Below are 21,184 nucleotides of genomic sequence, written 5' to 3'. Positions count from 1 at the left end.
TCAGGTGTCCTGCCATTCCATGAACTGGCAAGAACAATCTTTTATTAATTTAAATTCTTTAATTACTACTCATATTTACATATCTATGCCCTCATTCCTTCGCCCTCCCATTCTCCCATGTTCCCCAACAACCTCCCCCAAACCCAACTCCCAACTCCTTCCCAGGGATAGTAAGGCCCCCCATCAGGGACCTTCAAAGTCTGTCATATCATTTGGGGGAGGGCCTAGGCCCTCCTTGCTGTATGTAAGGTGAATGTACTTTTATATAGTAAAAATGAGAAGCACAGAGGCACAGAAAAGTAAACAACCTTTAAGAGCATCGCAATATTGATCTGAACATATTTTACTGTGTCTGTATCATTTATAAACATAGGACTATTTAATAAAGTTTCTAACATATGGTAATTAATATTTCACAATCATTTGTTTGAAATGTATTTCTTAGCATTTCCTAATGCTATAAAGCGTCTCTCTCAAAGATCTGTATTTAATTATCATGGTGTATCAAAATTTATTAAGAACATCGGGGTAAGTTTGAACATTTAATTAAGTACAGAAATTTGCTATGATCAATAAAAATATGACAGCTATTTGAGGATATATTTATGTCTAAGTTTCTTTTCATGTTATGGTGACAAAATACCCTAACAAAACAATTCAGGGGAGAATGTATTTTGTCTTATAGTTGCAAGGTCCTGAATAAAATGGCAAGGAAGTCAACGCAGCAGGAGCCTGAAAGAGCTGATCACATTGCATCTCTAGTAAAGAAGCAGACAGTGATGCTTTAGTGCACTTGACTAACTTTAAATTGTTCATTTTGCTTGCCATTCAGGCCCAGAGGATGATGCCACCCACCTTTAAAGTGGGTCTTCTCACTTCAGTTATCTTAATAAACATAAAATTCACAGACATACCCTGAAGCTAAATATTTACAGGTATGATGTCTCCTTGCTTATTAGTGCTTATGTCAGCTGGACAATTAATACTGTCACCATTCATGGCTTCTTCCTCTGAAACAGGCAGAAATTAAAAGAGTCTTATCTACAAATAAAATTATCACATTTTGCTTTTATTGAAAATAGACATTTTTCCATTCAATATATTCCTAATACGATTGAGTTTCCTACTGCTTATAGTATCTCTCCAGCCCCCAACCACGTTCACACCCTTTCTGTCTCTCATTAGAAGAAAGAGTGGCATATAAAGAATAATAATTGAATAAAATACAATAAGATAAGTAAAACAATATGGCAGAATATGACAGATCAGAATATGACAAACTACCAATCAACAAAAAGAGCCATGGGGAAAAACACACACATTTGCACTCAGAGAAGTCCCATAAAAGTCAAACTGGAAGCCACAATATATATGCAAAGGACCTACAAGGTAAAAATAAACAAATAAAACATCCCAACAAAACATTAAAAGACAGAGAATCTCCAAAGATGTCAAATGCCACTGAGTTCATTTTGTTTTTGCCATCTACTGCTGGGCATGGGGCCCACAATTAATCCTGGTTTGTTTTCCCAGTGAGTCATTAAGGATGAGGTTTAAATGAGTCCACCATAACTAAGATAAATGAAAAATAGGTGTTTATTAGGGAAGCACTTACACAGGTAACAGTAAATAATCGTCACAGTCTTCCTGCTCCAGAAGATGCAGTCTCTGTCCTTCTAATGCTCCTCCACAACCCAAGAGAGCTAGCCCCTCCTGTACCTTATAATGGGTCACATCTGCACCTAAAACTATGCCCAAAAGGTCTGGCCACCAGCATAAGTTCACTGGCAAGACAAGATGCCGCTACAAGTCTCCCTTAGACAAAACTAAATTTTCAATTCCATTTGCATGCCTATCAATTAGAAGTAGCTTATGGGTTAGTGATGGTGACATGTGTCCACTCCTCCTTTCAACTCTAGGTCCCCATCTGGTACAGAACCATGCAGGCCCTGTGCATGTTGCCATGGTCTCTGTGAGTTCATTTTTTGAGCACCAGAATTGTTGTGTCTAGAAGGCTTTAGTTGCTTGAGGTTCTCCATCCCCTTTGGCTCTTATATTCTTTCTGCCTCCTCCTGTGCAGTGCTCTCTGACCTCTGAGGGGAAGGATTTGATGGAGACATGCCATTTATTTCTGAGTGTACCAAGGTCTCTCATTCTCTGGATAATGTCTGGCTGTGGGCTTCTGTATTTTTTCCCATCTGCTGCAGGGAGCTTCTCTGGTGGTGGCCAAGGAAGGCATATATCTTTGAACACAGAAGAATATCATTGGGAGTCATTTTGTTACTACAATTTTTAACACAACAGTAGTATTGGTTTTTACTCTACATGCCTGGACCATTTAGCTTCAGGTTCTTGGTCACCTAAGCAGTGTTAGGTCTGGGTTCCCTCTTATCCCAGGACCTTAACTAAAATATTGGTTGGTTACTACCCAAGCTTTTTGCCACTATTGTATCAGGGTACCTTGCAAGCAGATCACTTATAGATCAAAGAGCTTTATTTGTAAAAATTATTAATATTTTGGCCAAGTCATTTTTCATGAAGATTATTTGAGGCTAAAATTTTATTCTGCAAACATGATGAGAGTTTTCCTAACAATACAGCTATTATATTTCCCTTTAAAGCTTAAAAGTGATAGTAGCATATTCCAGGTCACAGGAACTACTGTCTGTTAATATTGTAATAATATTGTCAAGATTTGTTCATTTCATGGTATATATGCATAAGGATATGAATTAGAATATTCTTACAACCATTTTAAAACTACAATTTCAGTCATTCTCATGAGCTCTTATGTGTTGTATAGTGAAATAAAATATTTATTTTAAAAGTTAATAGTTCTTTCTTTACTATTAGTTTGAAATCCTTCTACTTATACCAAAGTCTTCTTATAGATATAACGTATACAAAGTGTACTATTTATTTTACACATTGTGGACATTTTCATTTTAATGACATAAGCTGAAGCTTTTTTATGAAGTTTTGTAGATAACACTATTAGTATTAATCTTCTGGTTGAGTTTAGCAATGAGAGAGACTATTTTGTTAAGGAAGGTACAGTTAAGTTACCCTTAGATTTTCCCTAGATATTTTTCCTATGTTTTGAGCCAATTATTTGTAATTATTCCACAACTTTATGATATTATTTTATTTAAAATAGACCCTATCCTCTGTTTATAACTGAGCTTCAATCTCAAGGATAAAAGATTTACATTTCAAAAATTGTATGGCAGTGGCTTATTATTTATTAGCAACTTTCCATATTATGGGAAACATGCCAGGATTCATGTCATTCCACAGAGACATCAAAAGATGGCAGCAAGGCAAGAAGATAGACAAAAAGCAGGTACACAGCTTGCTAGTAATATGTGGGGTTTTGCTTGGTTGCAAAGCACTTCATTCAACCCAGAGCCTACACAAAACGCAAATTTTACACTAGAATTTAACACATGTGCAGGAACAAACAACTTTAAATAGTTTGAAAATAAACACGTGATCTATCCAGCACTGTTTCTTTATTCAACTGAGCTGCAAGCACTGGGAATGCAGCATATGCATGTGTCCAAGTAAACTAAGTTTGTGTGACAATCATACGCCTGGACCACAGTGTCATACACACTCTATTGGTCTGGTGTCTTTTTCTGAATGAGGAAGTGAAGAAGCCTCTCCAGCCTCCTTGTAAAGCAGAATCTAGCATTGCAATCCTGCATGCCCTTCAAATTTCACTCTGGTGCATTTAAAGGTTTTCTAAATGCAATTGGAAAAAAAGTGTCTAACCTCCATTCTACTGAGTTGCAGACTCTGCTAGAGACAGCTGCTTACTCCCAGAGAAGAACCTTAATAATCTGTGGAAAGAGTGCACATGGCTCTTTTTTCCTCATACGTTTCCCCACCTGTCAGCTCACACAAGCCTTCAACTACAAATCAGAACGAAACTGTTGCTTCTGCTTTCTACTCGCATTTCTGTCAGGAAAAGAATGTGTGTGGAGTGGAAGCAGGGTTTTTAAAATGCAGTAAGCTGGAAAATTTCATTTCAAATGCTGATATTAGGCAAAAATAATGGAGGAATAAAAATATAAGTGAGTTTTATAAGATTAGTTGGGTACCTGAGCTCTGCAGATCATATTTTCAGCTCAAACAGATGGCAATCAAAGTGTTGCCAACTCGCTTATAACTTTGGCTAAAATACAAGCAAACAGGGAGATGGAAATGAGTGTATACACAGTAAGGATAATCTGACACCACAGAATGAAAACTACGCTTTTAAGAGTGAGAAATCTTTGCTCAAGGATTTTTCACATTCTAGTTTATGGTTACTGAGGTTTCCCTAAATTTTAATCACAAATAGAGGAGGCTGATTTTTGGTTATACTTTCACATTTCAAGGAGATCAAAGAAAAATCACACGCATTATGTTCTGTAAATATTTATTCTAGTAATTAGTTTCTTCTGTGTAACTGGGGAATGTTCAGAAACACGCTTTATTGAGATTATTTCCTTTCTGTTTATGCATATGTGTTCATGTGTTTGAGGGATGCACATGTATGAAAGTCCCATTGAGCCTAGAAGTCAATCTCATGTGTTCTTCTTCCAGCACTGTTTACCACTCCAGAGGCAGCATGATATGAGAATATTAGAGCCTAAAATGAGGCAGACTAAAGTCTTATACATTAGCAAATGTTATAAAAATCATCAAACAATTTAAACTCTGAAGGTTAAGAGGAGTCGCATGAGTAATGTGTCCAGTCACAAAGACAAGCCACACATAGGGGGCAAGCTGCATGTAGCACAAGCAAGTCTTTCCATAAAGGCTTGTAAATAGCAATAGCCAGTTGTCATGAATAATCTGAAGTAAACTCATTCCTATAAGCTTCACCCAGGAGAATAATAAAAACATAACCTGAAACAGTTTTCAATTTTCAAGAGTCTACAAGACTCTTAAATTGTTTCTTGGAGTTTCTCCCCAAGACTCAAACTTCTGCTCAGGGGACTCCATTCCTGGACCATGTTCTGCCACAGTACTATCTACTTTATTTAGGAGACAAAGTCTCTCATGGCCCTAGGGATCACCAAGCAGGCTAGATGGTTTGTGTCTGACTTCCTAGTGCTGGCATCACAAGTGTGTGCTGTCATGCCCAGACTTTTTACATGTATTCTGGGGGATTGAACATATACCTTCATGAATGTGAGTCAAACTCTTTACTAAATGAGTAATTGCCCAAGTGCAAAATCATTTTCTTAATTGCATTTTACTTTTACTTTCATCCTTAATAATTAAAAAAAATAGACATTAACTCTCAGGGGATATATATATATATATATATATATATATATATATATATTTACACACACACACACACACACACACACACACATATATATATATATAATGTAATTACACATATATATGTATATGTATGTAATTATTGTTAAAATAATATATAAATGTAACTTTTATGTTTTTATTTTGGAGATAGGGTTTCACCGCATGGTCCTGCCTGTCCTGGAACTCATTCTGTAGAACCAGGTTGGCCTAAAACTCACAGAGATCCACCTGTCTCTACCTCCCAAAGACTGGAATTAAATATGTATGGCACCTCTTCCTGGCATAAAAATATCTTATTAAGGGCATTCATGTAGACTTTAACCATCTTACACTCTTTATTCCTTTTCCTTATATCTTTTTTTAAATTTTATTTTAGAGGCACTCATATTAACATATCCATCCCACCCATTCCCTTGCCCTCCCATCATGCCATGTTCCCCACCAACCCCCCCAACCCATCCCACAACTCCTCCCCAGGAATAGTGAGGCCCTCCACCAGGGACTTCAAAGTCCCTCATATCATTTGCGTGAGGGTCTAGGCACTCCTTGCTGTATCTGGGCTGCAATAGTATCCCTCCATAGGGAATGGGCTCCCAAAGTCCATTTGTGCTCTAGGGATAAAGACTTGCTCCACTGTTAGAGGTCCCATAAACTGTTTTGGCCTCCTAGCTGGCACCCACATTCAGAGGGCTTGATTTGGTCCAATGTTATTTCCCCAGCTTTATAACTCGGTGTGCTTGTTCTCACTAGGTCAGGTCAACTCTTTTAGTGGGTTACTTCTGCACCATCTTGCCTTCCTTGCTCATCTCTCCTCCTTCTCCACAACTGAATTCCAGGAGTATGGTTCAGTGCTTAGCCATTGGTGCCGGTTTCTGCTTCGATCAGCTATTGAATAAAGGCTCTAAGAATGGTAAGCAATGTAGATATCAATTTCATTAGAGGGGAAGGGCATAAATCGCATCCTCTCCACTGCCTAGATTCTTAGTTGGGGTCATGGTGTGGATCCCTAATATTTCCCCTGTGCCAGACCTCTCTCCAAACCTGTACTGTCTCCCTCTATAAAGTCATCATCTTTCTTGCCCTCCTCTATTCCTTCCCTGTCTCAGTCCTCTTTTTCTCCTCCCCCTCCCCTTCTTCCATTCCCACTTCCTTCCTCTCCCCACCCCATGCTCCCACATTCATCAGGGGTTCTTGTCCCCCTCCCCTTGTTTGAGGGACTATGCAATCTTCTCTTGGGGCCTCCTTCTTTCCTAGCTCCACTGGCAGTGGATTGTAGTCTGGTACTCCTTTGCTCTATGTTTAAAAATCATGTATGAGTGAGTACATATCATGTTTATCTTTTTGTGACTGGGTTACCTTACTCAGGATGGTTTCTTCTAGTTCCATCCATTTGCCTGCAAATTCCAAGATTCCATTGTTTTGTTTGGTTTGGTTTGGTTTGGTTCCGCTGAATAGTACTCCATTGTGTAAATGTACCATATTTTCTCTATCCATTCTTCAGTTGAGGGGCATGTAGGCTGCTTCCAGGTTCTGGCTATTACAAATAATGCTGCTATGAACATAGGTGAACATACGTCCTTGTTGTATGAATGTGCCTTATTTGGGTGTATGCCCAAGACAGGAATTGCTGCATCTTTTTTTTTTCTCTGACCCTTTATTGGAATTTGAAATTATTTTTTTTCTTGTTCATTTTTGCATTTTTTGTCTTATTGTTTTTTTTGGTTTTCATTTTTTCCATTCATTTATTTAGCTCATAAATAAATGCATAATTATGATACACAATACAGTATGTTCACAATGGCATGGCTAAATTAAACCAATTAACATGTTATATCATACATATTCATCATTTTTGTTTTGAGAACACTTGAAGTATACTATCACAACTTTTAAAATATAGCATATTGTTATCAACCATATTTATCATGCTCTCAGTAGACCTCAAGACTTCACAGAGTCCATGCCTCTTGTCCAACTGCAGTTTTATATCCTTAAACCAATCATTTCCCCATTGTTAAAAGACCCACATTGAAGCCTAATAGCCACAATTCTGCTCTCTGTTCCCATAAGTTCATCATTTCTAGGTTACACATAATATTGAAATTGTGTGACATTTGTCTTCCAGTGTGTCACTTATTTTTTTTTTAGCAAGCATATAACTTTACTATTTACTAAAGATGAAATCAAATTTGCATGCACAGGTGAACACCCACTGAAACACCTTGGATTCATCATATATTTGAGTTTCAATTATCATCTATATCTGTATCTATATCTATATCTATGTCTATATATATATATATAAATAGACCAATAATGGCAATATGCTATGCATCAATAGCAGCAACAGCTCTTCCAGGTTCTGCAGTCATTTGAACAAAATTGTAGAGACATCCCGCACACTCCATTTAAAAAATAAAACAAAAAAACAAAAACAAAAAGAACAAGCAACAACAACAACAAAAAGTTAAAAAAAAATCCCAGAAAACAGCACAGTTCTGTTACTGTTGTGGTACTTGGTGCCATTTTTTTTTTTTAATTAGCTTCTCAGTCATCATCTGGGAAGAAAACATTTTGAGCAACACCATTAAAAACAGTTCTGATAAAGCATGGTCACTACTATGTATCATAAGGCAGGTCCACATATGAGTGAGTACATATCATGTTTGTCTTTTTGTGATTGGGTTACCTCGCTCAGAATGGTTTCTTCGAATTCCATCCATTTTCCTACAAATTTCAAAATTCCATTGTTTTTTCTGCTGAGTGTATATGTAAATGTACCACAATTTCTCTATCCATTCTTTGGATGAGGGGCATCTAGGCTGCTTCCAGTTTCTGGTTATTACAAATAATGCTGCTATGATCATGGTTGAACATATGTCCTTGTTATATGAATGTGCTTCTTTTGGGTATATATGCCTAGGAGTGGAATTGCTGGATCTTGAGGTAGACTGATGCCCATTTTTCTGAGAAACTGCCATATTGATTTACAAAGTGGTTGTACAAGTTTGCACTTCCTCCAGCAACGGAGGAGTGTTCCTCTTCCTCCACATCCTCTACAACATAAACTGTCATTGGTGTTATTGATTTTAGCCATTCTGACAGGAGTAAGATAGTGTCTCAGAGTTGTTTTGAGTTGCATGTTCCTGATGGCTAAGGATGTTGAACACTTTCTTAAGTGTCCTCCAGCCATTTTAGATTCCTCTGTTGAGAATTCTCTATTTAGTTCTGGACTCTACATTTAATTGCATTGTTTGGTATTTTGGTGGCTAGCTTCTTGATTTCTTTGTATATTTTGGTGATCAGCCCTCTGTCAGATGTGGGATTGCTGAATATCTTTTCCCATTCTGTGGGCTGGCATTTTGTCTTGCCGACTGTGTACTTTGCCTTAAAAAAGCTTCTCAGTTTCAGGAGGTCCCATTTATTAATAGTTGATCTCAATGTTTGTGCTACTGGTTTTGTGTTCAGAAAGCGTTGTCCTGTACCAATTTTTCAAGGGTACCACCTACCTTCTCTTCTAGGAGGTTCAGTGTGGTTGGATTTATGTTGAGGTCTTTGATCCATTTGGATTTAAGTTTTGTGCATAGGGATAGATATGGATCTACCTGCAGTGTTCTACATGTCCGAATCCAGTTATGCCAACACCATTTGTTGAAGATGCTTTCTTTTCTCCATTGTATAACTTTAGCTTCTTTTTCAAAAATCAGGTGTTTGTAGGTATGTGGGTTAATATCAGGGTTTTCAATTCAATTCTATTGGTCAAACTGTCTCTATTTTTGTTCCAATACTATCTGTTTTCAGGACTAAGGCTCTATAATAGAGCCTGAAGTCAGAGATGGTGATGCCTCCGTGAATTCCTTTATTGTACAGGGTAGTTTTTGGCTATCCTGGGTTTTTTGTTTTTTCCATATGAAATTGATTACTGTTCTTTCAAGTTCTGTGTTGGGATTTTGATGGGAATTGCATTAAATATGTAGATTGCTATTGGAAAGATTGCCATTTTTACTGTGTTGATCCTCCTTAGCCAAGAGCATGTGAGATCTTTCCATTTTCTGGTATCTTCTTTAATTTCTTTCTTTACAGATTCAAAGTTCTTAATATACAGGTCTTTCATGTTTTTGGTTAGCATTACCCCATGACATTTTATGTGGTTAGTTGCATTATTTGGTTTGTCAACATCTAGTTTCTTAAGTTCTTTAGGTATTTTGGGAATTAACCCTCTGTCATATATAAGGTTGGTGAAGTTTTGCCATTGTGTGTGTGTGGGGGGGGGGGCTGCTGTTTTGTCCTTTTGAAGGTGTCCTTTACCTTTAGCAGGTTTTTGGTTTCATGAGGTCCCGTTTATTAGTTGTTGATCTTATTGCCTGTGCTATCAGTGTTCTATTAAGGTAGTATTCTCCTGTGCCATTGTGTTCAAGGCTAGTCCCCAATATCTCTTCTATTAGTACAGTTTATCTAGTTTTATATTGAAGTTTCTGATCTCCTTGGACTTGAGATTTGTGCAGAGTGATTGGTGCAGATCTATTTGCATTCTTGTACATATTGACTCCAGTGAGACCAGCACTATTTTTTGAAAATGCTTTCTTTTTACCATTGTTTATTTCTGGCTTGTGTATGAAAAACCATGTGTCCATATGTGTGTGGGTTTACATCTGGGTCTTCAATTCAATTCCATTAATCAATCTGTCTGTTTTTTATGCCAATACCATGAGGGTTTTATTACTGTACCTCTGTAGTATAGCTTGAAATCATGGATGGTTATACCTCCAGATGGTCTTTCACTATACATGATGGTTTTTTTTTTTTGTTTTGTTTTGTTTTGTTTCTATCCTGTTTGTGGTGGTTTAAAAGAAAATAGCTTCCAAAGGAAATAACACTATTAGGATGTAGGGAGACACCATAACCACACCTCCTAAGGGTTGGCTACAGCTGTGTAGGACCATGCCTCTCAGGGTATCATCAAGGTGATGTCAGTGTGACGTGGGAGAGGTTTAAAGGGATAGACAAGGCACATGAGAGGCCCCTTTTCCTTGCTGCTTTGTCATGCTCTGTCTTCCTGTTGGTTGGAATTTACCTATTAAAAGTGATTCTGACCTTACAGGCTACACATTAGTTATTCACCATATTATTAGGAGGTATGGCCTTACTTGAGGAAGTATATCATTGTGGGGATGGGTTTTAAGGTCTCCCTATTCAAGCTTCTCTCAGTGTGATTGTCAGTAGACTTCCTGTTGCCTTCAGGATAGAGGATTCTCAGCTATTCCAGCACAAGTTCTGCCTGTGCAGTGCCAGACACCATACCATAATGATAATGGACTGAGCCTCTGAAACTATAAGTGAGTCACCCCAATTAATATTTTCCTTACAAGAATTTCCATGGTCATGGTGTTTCTTCACAGCAATAAAAAACATAACTAATACTGAAGTTGATACCAGGGACTAGGGCATTTTGATAAGCCTGGACATGCCTTTGTTTGAAGGAGGGACTTTGGGACTGTAAATAGAGAAGCAGTTGAACACTGCTGCTTAATGAGCCATCCTAGTAAGATCATGGAAAATAGTGGTGCTGAGTATGATTTGATGAACTGTGGGATGATACCTCAAGAGTTTTCAGAAGGGAAGGATTTTACTATGCTGCTTAGAAATCTTCTTGTAATATTTTGCAAAGGAGGTGGGTGCCCTTCACCTTTGTCTAAAAAGTTTACTCTGGGAATAGGTGAAGAATTGTAGATTAATTCTATGGGCAGAAAAAAAATCTGAAAACAGCCTAGTATAGACTATGTCATGTGTTTTGTTTTGGTGTGTGTGTGTGTGTGTGTGTGTGTGTGTGTGTGTGTGTGTGTGTGTGTGCATGTGTTAAATCTAATGAAGATTTATAATGAAAAGGAACTAAAGAAAATCTTAGATCCAGGGTTAGGGAGGCAGATGCAGGAAGATCTCAACCAGTTAAATTTTCAATTTGTGAAAGGGAATTTAAGAAAATATTAGAGTTGGGTGTGGTGGTGAATGCCTTTAATCCCGGCATTGGGAAGGCAGAGGCTGTCAAATCTCTAAGGTTGAGACCTGGCTGGTACACATAGCAAGTTCAACAACAGCTAAGGATAGACAGTGAAGGATGAAAGCTGAAAGCCTGTGAAAATGTAATTGAACAAGGTTGTCATCTCCCATCCCCAAGAAACAGCATAACTTGGCAACTTCAGCCATGTGGTTTTGACTTAACAGTTAAAAATTACAAGAAAGGAGCTATGGAATTAAGATACTGAGGCTAGGCATGTGTCAGAGGTGTCCCTGAGTGGATGCCTAGTAGAGATGGCATTATGTAAAGCTCTGATGTTTAAGCCTGGATTGCCTTAGATACCCCAAAATGATAGAGATTCCAGAGTTGTGGGGTACATGCTGAGGAGAGTTGCTAACAGGGAGTGGAACCAGCCCAAGAGAAAAAAATGTGTTTCAGTTAACAAACATGAAGAGAATTGGAGCTGTGAAGAGTGGCTTGACATCATATATGGAGCTGCAGAGTTTGGAGTTTGCCCAGTTGGTGTTCGGTCTGACTTTTGTCTAGTAGTCTATTTCCTCCTTTTTGGAATGGTAATACACAAGACGGAGGACTATCAGCTACTCCAGCACCACATCTCCCTGCACACTGCCATGCTCCTCACCATGATGATAATGGGCTGAACCTCTGAAAATGTAAGTGAGCCACTCCATTTAATTTTTTTCAGTTACAAGGGTTTCTGTGGCCATGTGGTCTCTTCACAGCAATAAATAACCTAACTAGGACAGTGGGTTTTTTGTTTTTCCATATGAAATTGAGTATTGTCCTTTCAAGGTCTGTAAAAAATTGTGTTGGATAAAGATTGCATTGAATCTGTAGATTGATTGCTTTTGGTAAAAATGGCCATTTTTACTATGTTAATACTAGATGTCCATGAACACGGAAGATGTTTTCATCTTCTGTTTTCTTTTTACATTTTTTCCTTCAAAGACTTGAAGTTTTTGCTATGCAGATCTTTTGCTTGCTTGGCCAGATTTATCCCAATATATTCCATATTCTTTGTGGATACTTTGAAGGGTGTTGTTTCACTTATTAATTTCTTAGACCATTTGTTATTTGTATATATGACAGATACTGATTTTTTTTTAGTTAATCTTGCATCCAATCACTTCATTAAAGATTTTTATCAGATATAGGATTTCCCCGGTAGTATTTTTGGGGTCACTTATGTATGCTATTATGTCATATACCTTGACTTCTTGCTTTCCAGTTTGTAGTCCCTTGATCTTCAGCTGTCTTATTGCTCTAGCTAGAATTTTAAGTACTAAATCAAATAGATAAGAAGAAACTGGACAACCTTGTCATGTTCTTACTTTAATAAAATCGATTTGAGTTTCTTTCAATTTAATTTAATGTTGGCTATTGGCTAGCTGTATATTGCCATTATTATCTTTATGTATGTGTCTTTTATCTGTAATTTCTCCAATACTTTTATTATGACAAGATGTTGGATTTTGTTCAAGGACTTTTCAGAATCTAGTGAGATGATCATAAGATTCTTTTTTTTTCATATTTTTACATGGTTGATTACATTTACAGAACTTTTTTGTATGCTGAACCATCTCTTCATCTTTCCAAATCCCAAAGTCTTATTTTAGTCATTGAGTCACACACATCTACCAGTATGGTACCTAACATCTCTGTAGGCCCAATGTTTATGTCGAACATAAATAATGCATTGGGGGGAAGCCTACTTGATCATGTTGGATTATGTTATTGAGGTATTTTTGGATTCAGTTTGAGAGTATTTTACTGAGGGTTTTTTTTTTCACAACAATGTTCATGAGTGGATTGGTCTGTAATCCTCTTTCTTTGATGATTCTTTGTGTGTGGCTTGGTTATTAGGGTGAATGTAGCCTCATAAAATAAATTTGGCAATGTTCTTTCTGTTTCTATTTTGTGGTTACATTTTAAGAGAATTGCTATTAGATCTTCTTTGAAATTCTGTACAATTCTATGCTAAAGCCATCTTGTTCTGAGGTGTTTGTTGGTTTGTTTTGTTGTTGGGAAAATTTTAATGTCTGCTTTTATTTCTCTAAGGGTTATAGTTCTATTTAAATTGTTTATCTGATCTTGAATTAACTTTGGTAAGTGGTATATATCAAGAAAATTATTCATTTCTATTATATTTTCCAATTTTGTAAAGTATTTTGAAATGATTATTTGGATTTTCTCAGTGTCTGTTGTTATGTCTCCCCTTTTTTTGTTCTGATTTTGTGAATTTGAATATTATCTCTCTTCCTTTTAATTAGTTTTGGACAAATGTTTTCGCAAAAAAACTAACTCTTTAATTGATTGATAGTATTTTTCTCTTTGTTTCTACTTAACTAACTTCTGCCCTGTGTTTGATTATTGCCTGCTATCTAGTCCTATTGGGTGAGAGGATTCTTTTTGCTCTAAAGTTTTCAGATGTGCTGTTAAATTTCTAGTATAAGATCTCTTCAAGTTCCTTATGAAGGAACTTAATGCTAAATACTTTCCTCTTAGAACCTCCTTCATTGTTAAGCATAAATTTGGTTATGTTATACAGTCATTTTTGGTGAATTCTGTAAGTCTTTATTTTTTTTATTTATTTTTGCCTTTACCCAGCAATCATTGTGTAGAGAGTTGTTCATTTTTCACTAATCTGTAAGATTTCTGTTGTTTTTGTTGTTGAAATCCAGTTTTAATCTGTGGTTCTTTTTCGTTTGTTTGTTTTGTGTTTTGTATTTTGTTTTGTTTTTCAAGACAGGTTTCTCTGTATTGATTTGGAGCCTGTCCTGGCACTCGCTTTGTAGACCAGGCTGGCATGGAATTCACAGAGATCCACCTGCCTCTGCCTCCCCAATGCTGGGATTAAAGTCATGTGCCACCAATGCCCAACTTAATCTGTGGTTCTTTAATAATCTGATAGGATTCTGGGGGTTATTTCAGTTTTCTTGTATCTCTTGAGATGTAATTTGTGACAGAGTATGTGGTCAGTTCTGCAGAATGTTCTAAGAGGTGCTGAGAAGAAGGTATATTCTTTTGTGTTTAGGTGAAATCTTCTGTAGTTATCTGTTATGCCCATTTGGTTAAAAACTTCTGTTAATTCCAGTATTTCTCTGTTGATTTTTTACCTGAAAGACCTGTCCATTGGCAAGCGTGAGATATTGAAATCTCCAATTATCAGTGTGTGAGGATAGATGTATGACTTAATCTTTAGTAATACTTTCTTTACAAACATTTGTGCACTTGCATTTTGGGAGTAGATGATAAGAATTGAAAAATCATCTTGGCTGATAATTCCATTGATGAGTACGAAATGTTCTTCCTGTCTCCTTTAATTAACTTTAGTTTGATATATTATTAGATATCAGAATAGCTACACCAGCTTGTTTCTTAGGTTCATTTGCTTGGGAAATCTATTCCCAAACTTTTACTCTGAGGAAATGTCTATCTTTGATGCTGAGGTCAGTTTCTTGTGTGCAGTAAGAAAAAAAAAATCCTGTTTTAGCATCCGTTCAGTCACTTTGTGTCTTTTTATTTTGGAATCAATTCCTTTCATAAATAGAGACATCTATGACCAATTGCTGTGGAATAATAATCCTTCTGCAAACTGTGACAATGTGTTACTTACATTGTTAATATAAAAAGATTATTAGGGCTGAACGTTTGTGGCACACACCTTTAATCCCAGCACTTGGGAGGCAGAGGCAGGCAGATCTCTGAGTTTGAGGCCAGCCTGGTTTCCAGAGAGAGTGCCAGGATAGGTTCCAAAGCTACACAGAGAAACCCTGTCTTGAAAAACAAACAAACAAACAAAAAACAAAAAAAAAGGTAGGCAGTATTTTGAGGGTAGAGGGAAAGCTGGAAAGAAAGGCAGAGTCTGGGGAGTCACAAGAGATGCAAGAGATGAACATATTGGCCTGAAGGAAGACACAGCCATGTGACAGAGGATAGATAAGAAATATAGGTTAATTTAAAATGTAAGAGTTAGCTACTAACAAGCCTAGGGTATCAGCTGAACATTTATAAATAATAAGTCACTGAATGGTTATTTAGGAAGTGGCTGGCAGAACAGCATTGATTGCAGTCCTGAAGAAAAACTCTGTCTACAACCAATGATTGATAATTACTGTTATTTTGTGGTTGATGGTAATGGTGATTATGTGTTTGTGTGTGTGTTTTCTGTCTTTTAGTTTTGCTGATGTGAGGTTACTTATTTCCTGTGTTTCCATGGGTATACTTAACCTCCTTGGGTTAGAGTTTTCCTTCTAGTACCCTCTCTAGGGCTGGGTCTGTGTATAGATATTTTTTAAATTTGACTTATCATGGAGTATCTTGTTTTCTCCATCTATAGTAATCGAAAGTTGAACTAGATTTTATAGTACTCTGGGCTGGCATCTCTGATATCTTAGAATCTATAGGAATCTGTCCAGGCCCTTCTGGTTTTCAGAGTCCCAGTTGAGAAGTTAGGTGTAATTCTAATAGTTCTACCTTTATATGTTTCTTGGCCTTTTTCCACTTCCACTTTCTTTGTTCTGTACATTTAGTGTTTTGATTATTATGTGGGGAAGAGACTTTCTTTCCTGATCCAATCTATTTGGTGTTATTCAAATTTCCTTTACCTTTATAGGCATCTTTTCCTTTAGGTTAGGAAAACTATGATATTTTAAAAAAATATTTTCTAGGCCTTTGAGCAGGTATTCTTCTCCTTTTTCTATTATACTTAGGTTTGGTCTTTCCCTGATTTCCTGGATGCCTTGTGTCTGGAACTTTTTAGATTTAACAGTCTTTTGCCTGATGTGTATATTTTTTTCTATCATATCTTCAATGCCTGAGATTTTTTATTCTGTCTATAGCATTTTGTTGGTGACTCTTGCATTTGTAGTTCCTGTTTGTTTATCTAGATTTCCCATTTCCAGGATTCCCCAGTTTGTATTCTCTTCTTGCTTCTATTTCTGTTTTCAGGTCTTGAACAGGTTTATGCATTTTCTTTAACTGTTTTTTTCTTTGCTTTCTTTTTTATTTTTTCCTTTTTTAAATTTAAATTAGAAACAGGCTTGTTTTACATGTCAATCCCAGTTCCCCCTCTCCTCCTCTCCTGCTATGTACTGACCCCATATTCCATCCCCTTTTTGCTCCCCAAGGAATGTGAGGCCTTCCATAGGAGACCTTCAAAGTCTGTCATATCATTTGGAGCAGGGCCAGACCCTCCCCCATGTGTCTAGACTGAGAGAGTAGCCGTCTGTACGGACTGGGCTCCCAGAGTCCATTTGTGTACTAGGAATAAATACTGACCCTCTACTGGAGGCTCCATAGATTGCCCAGACCTCCCAACCGACATCCTCATTCAGGGGGTCTGGAACAGTCCTATGTTGATTTCCCCCGTATCAGTTTGGAGTCCATGAGCAACCCTCTTGTTCAGTTCAGCTGTTTCTGTGGGTTTCTTCAGCCTGGTCTTGACCCCTTTGCAACTGGATTATAGAGTTCAGTTTAGTGTTTAGCTCTGGTTGTCTGCTTCTGCTTCCATCAGCTACTGGATGAAGGCTCTAGAATGTCATATAAGGTAGTCATCAGTCTCATTATCGGAGAAGGGCTTCATTTTTTCTTTAAGGACCTCTATTGTATTTTTAAAGTTTATTTTAATGTTATTTTCTTGTGTTTTGTGTTAGAAATTTCAGGACTTTATGTATCAGGATAGGCGATCTCTGAGGTGACACATTGTGCTAGTTGTTGATTGTTTTCTTACATTGGCATCTAGGTATCTGGGTTTTGGGTAATTACAGGTCTAGGTGCCAGTTTCTGAGTTTGTTTTTATTGGATGGGTGTCGACCCCTGCCCCAGTTTCTGTTTTCTTTCTGGTCTTCTAGTTGGAGTTGGGGCTTGGAATATGGTGATGGTGAAGGGGTGTGATTAGTAGGGGTAGTTTTTGCAGTCATTCATTGTGGTAATTCTGCGGCAGCTGGATTACCCTTGGTTCTGGTAGCAATTGTGTTCTCTGGTTCAGCAGGGTGCCTCAACTGGAGTTGGTTGCCAGGATATGGTGAGGAAGAAGAGAACCAGTAGGGAGTAGGCTGCTTAAACACTGAGAAAGAGGGGGGCAGTCTGTTGGCAACTACCTACCTCAGGTTCTGGTGAACAGCATAGCCTTTGGTAGGACTGGGGGCTTCCACCAGAGTTATGGACAGGATATGGTGACAAGCAGAGGGAGCCTTTGCATTTCCATAAATATAATAAGGAGAATCTCTAGCGGCCAGTGGCCTATGCTACTTGTTATCTTGTAAAGGACATAGGCACTGTGAAATGCTTTGGAAAAGGGAAGAGGCTCTTCATTTTTGAGTGGAGAACAACCTTTTTTCCTTGTGTTTATTATTTTCATAGCATAATTAATATCACTTAGAGTCAGGATGATCTGAATCCTGAGGGAATCATTTAAGAAATTGTAGTATCTACACATGTTTACAACTCCTATGAAAGAATGAACACAGTGATAGCTCAGCCTTTAGGTACTCAATGATGCCATGTATTTGTATAATTTAGTTACCTCTACATATATTAAAAGCACACAAAATCATAGATTCTTAGCTATCCTTATTTTGAAAATGAAGAAAAGTGCACTCAATGAGGTTAAGGCTAAAGTTAAAGCATGTTTATGTATTAAGATTGAACCCAACACAGAACTTAAATTTGTGACCTTACTTTAATATAGGCTGTCTGGATGGAAAAATAGGATCTGTATTTGGCTTGAATAGCTGCTGCTAACAGGTGAAGATACAGCCTGAAACAACTCACAAGCATCTAAAGAGGTGAGTGGCACAGTGCAGCAGATGGAGGAATACTTTGAGTAGGTCCAAAAACAGGTAACTAATCTCAACTCTGGGAAAAAGTATCAAGGACATGTGTTCAAGATTTCAAAATACTGCAATGGGAGTTTTCCTTCCAGAACTTTCTGTATGGCTAGATTAGTGGATATGTATTGTTTAAATCTGCCTCTACTTTCCCAAAGAGGAAATCAGTTTGGAGGTCTTGACAATCTATAGGGCCACTGATAGTGGATCAGTATTTACCCCTAGTACACAAATGAACCCTTGGATTCCTTTCTAAATAGAGGGATACTCTCTCAGCCTAGACACACTGGGGAGGGTTTAGGTCTTGCTCCAAATGATATGACAGACTTTGAAGATTCCCCATGGAAGGCCTCATCCTTCCTGGGGAGCAGAAAGTGGTTGGGATAGGGGGTTGCTGGGGGGCAGTGGAGGAGGGGAGAGAGAAGAAATTGAGATTGATATATAAAAGAAGCATGTTTCTAGTTTAAATAAAAAATAAATTACAAAAAATCCAATAATTCCAATTAGTATGTTGCCTTCACTTCATGAGAAGCCTCTGATATACATGTATTCTACTAACAGAACCAACTTGATTATTTAAAAAAAAATTTCAAAATACATCATTAAGGACAACGTAAGAAGCCATGTGTAGTGGCTGACACCTTTAATCCTAAACCTGGAAAGGAAGAGGCACGAAGATCTCTGTGAGTTCAAGACCAGCCTTTCTACATAATGAGCTCCATGGCAACCAGAGCTACCTGGTGACATCCTCTGGGGAAAAAAAAGGAAAGAAAGAAAAAGAAAAAACAAAAACAAAGTAATAAGGAAAAGGGAAAGTTTTGTGCTTAGAAAAATCAGTCAGTGTACAGAATAGATTATCAAGAGCCAGATGGACACAAACGTGTCAGTATGAAGCCAAAACATAAAAACATTTAATTAGTAACACATAAGTTATGTGTAACCCTTGTGCTCATGCAATGGGAAAACTGGCTTATTTCCTAATTCTTTTTTGATCTTTAAGACACTGAGGCAGCTTATTTTTCAAAGCTACCTCACCAAGAATGAGGAAAGTCTTTGGATAAATCAACTCAAAATTGGGAAATTTGTCTGTAGTAGAATTTAAGAAAAGTCATAACCAGGTTTCAAAACCCTATGACTATTTCATTATTTCTTAATTTTGAAAAATACCTGAAATTTATTGTTTTAATCTAGGTTGATAGAATTTTGTTGGGACAGGAAAAAGTGTCCCTGGCATGTGATTCTAATATTTATAATCCTGTCTCTTGGATACTCATTGTTTTAGACTTATCCTGCAGCTACAAATGTGGAATTCCAAATTTTATTTTTATACGTATTAATGCTCTAGACAAATACGCTGTTTACTGGACTTTTATTTTTCATATCTGCTTCAGTTTCCACATTGATGAACTGGGCCAAGTCTTAAGTCATACACTATACTCCAGGAAATTAATGAAGTTTTGCCATAAGAGGTAAACATGCACAGATATGATGATTTCTAATTGCTTTTTTTATCTCTGACTACACTTCATGTCTTACCTCTGGAGTGCACAAATTCATTTGAGAACAAAGAAGTGCAATAAGGCAGACAGTTCCTAAGACATCCTTTGCTGTTCTACCGTTTTTTTCTTTTGGGGAGTTACACTGCTCCCAGACTTTTTTGTTAGAACATTTAAAGACATAGGAACAGATTTGTATTTTTTATAAAAAAGAATAACATTTTAGAATTACCTTCCCTTATAGAACCAATAAAACAAAGGGCACAAAATAATGGTCACACAGGAAAATGATGAAGGAAAGAAGAAATTGTATTCATAGTCAATTGTTTAAATAGTTGGTTTTTTTTTATTCCATTGTGTGTGTGTGTGTGTGTGTGTGTGTGTGTGTGTGGTGTGTGTGTGTGTGTGTGTGTGTGTTTGTCTGTGTCTCTGTGTGTTCTTCTCATGTTCAGTATGGGGGTTATATCCAAAAGGCCAGAAGAGGTTCTCATATACTCTGGAGCTAGAGTTACAAGGTGATGTGTGCCACTGGATATGGATGCTAGGAACTGAACTTGGATCCTCTGGGAGAGATGGTAATGCTTTTGAGCCAGCATTCCATCCTCTAATAGTCCATTTAACAATTCTACTCTAAGTCCAAGTAAAAGTTCATCTCAGTGGCATAATGGCACAATATGATGTCTCAAGAAACATATCAGAAGCCATGACTTTGGGTACCAGGACTCTTATAGGCCTTTTTGTTTTTCTAAACAGTAGAATGTTGGGTGATTTGTGCTTCCTGGAGGCTAAAGAATGTCAGTAACATTGTATAAATCAAAGAAAACAGATCTAGAGACAAATAAGTGAGAATTACCTGTTAAATACTATGAACAAAGAGACATATCAGACAATGAAAATATTAATGTTGATTTTTCTGTTAATTATTCAAGTTAATCAAATGTTTAAGTGTTTTTCATCCTATGACATCAAGACAAAGTAATATATGTGAAAATTTAAGAAATAGTTTATATCTACTTAATGTCCCCCATTTTTATTTTGAGGTCTACTTTAAAGACGTTCAACACAAATCTATGTGTAAACATGATAAAATATCAATTCTGTTTGCAGAAAATATGTTTTTTCTTTGAACAACTACTATAAAAGCAGTAGTCAACCTGCTTTGAACTCATTTATACTTACTACCTGAAGTTTATTTCCCATCTAAGGCCTCCAAAACATCTTTCCAAGAAATATATTGGATATAAGGCAATCTAATTCATAACAATGACAAGCTAATATTAACAATCTTGGTTAAAGACAAATCCAAGCCTCCATTTCTGTCCAGACTTGACTAATCAATTAAGTGACACTTCACAGGTTCTTTGTACAGATATCACCCTCTTAGTATGTTTCATGTAGTATCAAATGCTTCACATTCCATCCATGACTAGACAGAGGACAGTGAGGTGAAGTTCTCCACTGGATTAATTTCAGAAATTGAATTTTTAGTGATTAGGCTT

Source organism: Cricetulus griseus (genome assembly GCF_003668045.3).
Source record: "Cricetulus griseus strain 17A/GY chromosome 1 unlocalized genomic scaffold, alternate assembly CriGri-PICRH-1.0 chr1_0, whole genome shotgun sequence".
NCBI lineage: Eukaryota > Metazoa > Chordata > Mammalia > Rodentia > Cricetidae > Cricetulus > Cricetulus griseus.
Note: the sequence above shows the minus strand (reverse complement) of the source record.